The sequence below is a fragment of the Eublepharis macularius genome, chromosome 1 (assembly GCF_028583425.1).
Source record: "Eublepharis macularius isolate TG4126 chromosome 1, MPM_Emac_v1.0, whole genome shotgun sequence".
Taxonomy (NCBI): Eukaryota; Metazoa; Chordata; class Lepidosauria; order Squamata; family Eublepharidae; genus Eublepharis; species Eublepharis macularius.
In genome coordinates, this window is record NC_072790.1 from 103,956,804 (window position 1) to 103,962,636 (window position 5,833).

Below are 5,833 nucleotides of genomic sequence, written 5' to 3' on the forward strand. Positions count from 1 at the left end.
CGTCCAAAGTCTGGAATCAGTTCTGAGGGGAATCGGATCCGAAGGTCTAGAATCACCCTCAGACAAGGAATGCCCCAACAAATGAAGATGTGGGGATAGAGTCCTGGGCAGGACCAAAATAACACCCTCCTCCAACCAACGGTCCTTGGATCAGCTCCAATGTTCATGGCTGTGATCATGACACCTGTACAGGGAGAGGCGGTCGCTCCTCCTAGGTCACATGTCCTATTTTAGGTGGGAAAAACGGTTAGGCTACATGACTGGAGAGCAGCGACCCCTATTGGAGCTCTAATGAAGATAATAAGTTTCTCCATTGACAGGCCTGCGCGCGCACAGTCCTAATGTGGGGATGCACAGAAGAATGATGATGAATTATTGATAACCACAGGCTGCAGTTTTAAGAACTCTGATCTACAGGATCAAAGAAAAAGATGAGGCCTGCGGCCTAGCAGTACTGTAGGATGGCAGTTCTATCAGCAGTTATATCAAATGTGGTTTTCAATTTCGTATCCATTATTCATATTTTTCTAATGTTGATGGCTGATTACAGCCTCACATTTTTATGTGAAGTTGCCCTTGAAGACTGCTTTATTAGATCTGTTGTGCCTGCCTACAGTGTTATGTGTTGGAAGTTACTGGTTTCACCACATCTTGGAGGTCTGTGTTGGACTGTGTCTTACAGTTTTATATGGTTTTAAGTCGAATTTTATAGTATTTTATTATATTTATATACTAATGTATTCATTGTTATTATGGTGCTGTGACGTGCCCTGAGCCTGCTTGTGAGGAGGGCAAGATATAAATAAAAATAAACAGAGTTCCAGTTTGGTCATAAGCTGGCTCTCAACAATGGTGGCCGCTTTGTTATGGAATTCCCTCTCCAAAGAGACCTATATTAATTTTTATCTGCTTTCAGAAAAGGTTACAAGGACTGTTCCAGAAATTTTTAATTATATGATTTCATTTTGGCTCTTTAAATATAATTTCATGGTTTATCATTCTAATATCCTAAACAAATGAACTTATTGTTTGTACATAAACAGCTTGTTGCTGGGATCTGTAATTCTTTCTTAAAAAAGCAAAAATTCAACAGCACTTTCTCTTCTGTCTTAATACAGCAGTTAAATATAAGAATAAATCAATTATGAAAATATGTTACGTTAAGAATATTCTTTTGCTGCATCATCTGGAACTGCCCTGTACAGTAAATGCATTATTAAGGCACCACCACAGGAAATATTGCACCAGTAGAAGGCAGTATAAAGAATAAAATATATAGCAATGTACACTCCTGAGATTTACCAACAGCTATGTTAGGTCAAATTTAAGTTCACCAAATCATCTAGTTTATTGTCTTTCAAATGATTGCATTGTAAGCAAATACATAAATTTCATTTTCTGTTGGTATTTGTGCTTATAGAGCAGGGGATGCTTATAGAACAGGGGAACTCCAGATTACAGAGAGAGATCAGTTCCCTTGGAGAACTCCCCAACCCTACTCTTCCCAGGATCCATCCCCAAATCTCCAGGAATGTCTGAATACAGAGTTTGCAACCTTAGCACTAACTTATTCCCTGGCTCACTAGCTCATGTAAACAACGTAGGGTTGCCAGCCTCCAGGTAGTGGCTGGAGATCTCTTGGAATTACAACTGGTCTCCAGGCCACAGAGATCAGTTCACCTGGAGAAAATGGCTACTTTGGGGGGGGGTGTGTGGACTCTATGGAATTATGCCATGTCAAGGTCCTTTCCCTCCCCAAACCCCACTTTCTCCAGGTTTCTCCAGGTTTCACCCCCCCCCCCCAGGTCTCCAGGAATTTCCCAACTTGGAGCTGGCAACCCTAAAACAACTATAGATGTGTGTTTAATATGGTTTAAGTCCAGGGAGCTCTGAAGGGGTATGTTTCCTTGACTGGAAATAATCTTTCAAGCTGTTTTAAGACATTATTTTGAAGAAGGGAAGAAATGGCACACTGGTACTTTTTATTGAAACTTAAAGCAGCATGGGTGAGGGATATTTCTGATTGAGGAAAGATGCAGAGGAGAATTTTTAAAAAACCCTCCAATTACACTGTGGGGCCCAATCATAGATCTATAACTCTATCACATGAGGAGTTTGGCCCTAAGAAGCAGATACAGGCCATTGTGAAGATGGCTAAGGACAGGAGAGACCCCCTTTCAGCTCCATGGGAGTGGGGGCGGGCATACCATCCATGCTAGTCAGGCCAGTAAAAGAAATCATACTTGTACAAAATAATTATGGCATCTGGGCGGGATAGACTGTGCAGCCTGAGGTCACATATGGGGCATTCTCATTAGGACATGTTTGGAGATGGAGGCTCATCCTTTTCTCCAGTAATTAAAGAGGTATGTATGCTTTTTGCATTATTTATTACTACAAGTATTTAGGAACATGTACAACCATGTTTATATCCCCTGCCTCCTTAGGTTTCAGAATCTTTCTCCCTTCTTCTCCCTCCCCTCACTTCTTTTACCCAATATTTCCCTGGCTTTCAGCTTCTCATATATTAATAGATTTGCTTTGTACAGAACTGTACATATAAAGAGAATGAACAAATATTTACTCAAGTAGATGATCAAACTAATGTTTAAAAGTAGGGAGCTCTTTGGGATGTTGCAAGGAGGACAGCGGCAGTGGAGCTTGTTGGAGAAGAATTCAAAGAGAACTGTGAGAGAAATCCGAGGGCGGGTTTTCACTGATCAGTTGTGGTGCTATTGCAATACACACAGTTTTAACAGGGTGCTGGATCCTTCTCAACAGGCCCAATTCCCTTCCTTACTGTTTCCTCTAGGGTCACCAACCTCCAGGTGGTGGATGGAGATCTCCCAAAGTTACAACTGATCTCCAGACCACAAAAATCAGATCCTCTGGCCAAAATGACTGTTTTGGAGGTTGAACTCAATGGCATTATATCCTGCTGAGGTCCCTCCCTATCCCTAAGCCTGCTTTGTTCAGGATCCACCCCCCAAATCTCCAGGAATTTCCCAATCTGGCAATCTTTGTTTTCCCTTTCCTTTCTGTTTGTTTAGTTTTTTTGTCCACACTTGTCCAATAATCCCCAGCATAGCCTTTTTGGCGGCCAGGAGGAGTCCCTTTTCTCTCATTTGCAAGAAGAAAATAAAAGCTGTTAAAGATACAGTGTTTCCAGACTAGCCCTTCTTTTCTTTCCCTGTTACAATTCCAATGTTCCAAGTATCGGATTGTTACCATCTTTTATGCCACTAAAAAATTAGCACCATTTCTCATTGTATAGTTTCCAAAGGGAAATGTGAATTTGAGAAGCAGCGCTTGGAATTTCTAGCTAGAATTAGCTGAAATTTAGGTGCAGCCTTATTGCAGGGAGACAGGTTTGTGGAAGATGTTCCCTGGAAATTAGAGGCATGGTAAATAGATTTGCTGCTTCAGTGCTTCCCAACAGAGAAGCAGAGCAGCCAAGTATATTTCAGTCACTGCCCATTGTGAACACGTTTCTTTTACATTTTTTTAAACAGTATGCTCTAGTATAATGATTGTGCTATTAAGTTTATGGTATATTTGTAGACTGGGTAAATTGAATGACTGCACTGCAGCTATAATTTATTGTATGCTGTACAGGATCTGGTCATGCTTCCTCACAAGAACGCCCTAATCATCTGGTCTCTCTTGTAAAAATTCCTTTGGGGGAAAAAGTAGCAGGCCTCTCAGATTGTAAATTAGTCTGGGAAAGTCATTCATTTTCAGAATGGTTGTTGTGGGTTTTCCGGGCTGTATTGCCGTGGTCTTAGCATTGTCGTTCCTGACGTTTCGCCAGCAGCTGTGGCTGGCATCTTCAGAGGTGTAGCACCAAAAGACAGAGATCTCTCAGTGTCACAGTGTGGAAAAGATGTTGGCAGGTCATTTATATCTACTCAGGAGGGGTGGGGTTGAGCTGAGTCATCCTGTAAGAGTTTCCCAGGGTGTGGAATGCTAATGGTGTGAAAGCCTTCGGCAATACATCATTTTCAGAATGTTTACTTTGTCTCACAGATTCATTGTAATACCAGGCCATTTAGTTTAGACCAACTCTAATTGTGTTAGTTTTTCTTGAGTTTGCCTGCCTAATTTATTTTACAGGGTACAGAGCAATCTAGGTATTTAAACTGCCAGGTTTCTAGGAATGGCCAACAGTAGCCCTATGCAGATGTTTCATGAACATTCTGGCCACATGATTGGCTAGTATGGGGCAAATTCAGTAAGTGCCCGTGCATACCCCCCCCTTCCTGTGATCAGTGATGCTCCTTTCGGACTGTTGCTGACCACAGATACTTCCTATGCAATACAGCCTGTGCTGACCACTCAGTGATCATGTGGAGGTGGGGGCAGGGCCAGCACACTTGTGAATGCTTCCCCTCCCCATGCAGTTGGACATTTGCGTAGCTTTTGAGTATCTCAGATTTGGGGGCATTATGTCTACAGGCATAACCTGATTTACTTCCAACTGAACGAGTGCCCAACTACACAAAGTAATTTATAAGATTCCTTAATTTTGGGATTTGGATATGAACAGAAGGTATGGGCAGTATAGAGGGCCACATACCCATTTTCTTAAAATTGCAGATCCTTGAATAGTAGAGTCATCTTACACATCTTACACATCTTACACATGGATGCTCAAGCGACTTACTTTCTATATAGTCTTATATTCAGGTGTACTCTGTCTCCGTAGCAGTGCATGTATATCCACAATGAGAGAACAAGTATATGATCTTTCACCTGATCCTACTCATGTAGTATGTCTTGTGTAGAGAGACTCTTAGAGAATACTTTATTGTGTAGGGTAAGAGTTCAAGCACTATATCAAGGAAAGGCAAGGAGGGAACCTCTGCCTAATAAATAAGTAGTGAAGAAATTACTTTTTATAATTTTTTTTTAAAAAAAACTTTAAACCCATATACATAGGGCTGACAGCCTTGCACTGGCAAATGCTGAGAGATTAGGGGCGGGGGCAGTGCCTGGAGAGAGTGAAGTTTCAGGGGAATGTGATGTGACTTTGGGTTGACACTGTAGGGATTTCTATGGTCTTTACCAGAGAGAAAGGGGGAAATTCCTAGATCATCACCACTGATGACATCCCCCCATTTTTTTCTTCCACTCCTCAAGTTATCAAGGGTGGGGAATTGAGAAGGAGATTGCCCATTGCAACCATGCAAATGATAAGCCTACATATACAACTATGGCAGCTGACAGAAACAGAGGACTGGAGCTGCTGCAACAGTTTTCCTACTCCTCTAAATGCTTGTTAGAGTGCTTTAAGCTCAAACACTTCCAGTTTTGATATCCTTGGCCTCTCCCTTAAAATGTATGGAAGCTTGAATCTCAGTTTGCTTCTTTGCTGATCTGGCAGCCATATTCTCTGGTGTAGGTACCATGAAGGAGTCATTGGATCACCTGGTTGGTGTCAGAGACTGTGTGGGAGGTTGCACCTAATCTCCCCTGGGACTTTAAATACTACTGGCTGTGCTATGATGTTCAGATGCTCCCAGGAGATCTTTCAACAAGCTGCTACCATAGTGGTAGAAAGTTCCACCAAAAGTTGCCAGGGTGGAACTTTTGATGGAACTCTCATCATTCAATTGCCACAATTCCATATTAGTAATAAGTACGTCTAAAATATTTCCTGGTATTCCATAAGGTTTTGTCAGTTCTCTGCTCTTGTCATTCCTCCTTCTTTCATGACTGACCGCCATCTATGACCCTCTTTATTTACTGAAAAACAATCAAGTTGTAGCTGTTTCATCTGTTTACAGAAATACCTTTGCTCTCTTCACTCATCACATTATTTTTCTATACTCTT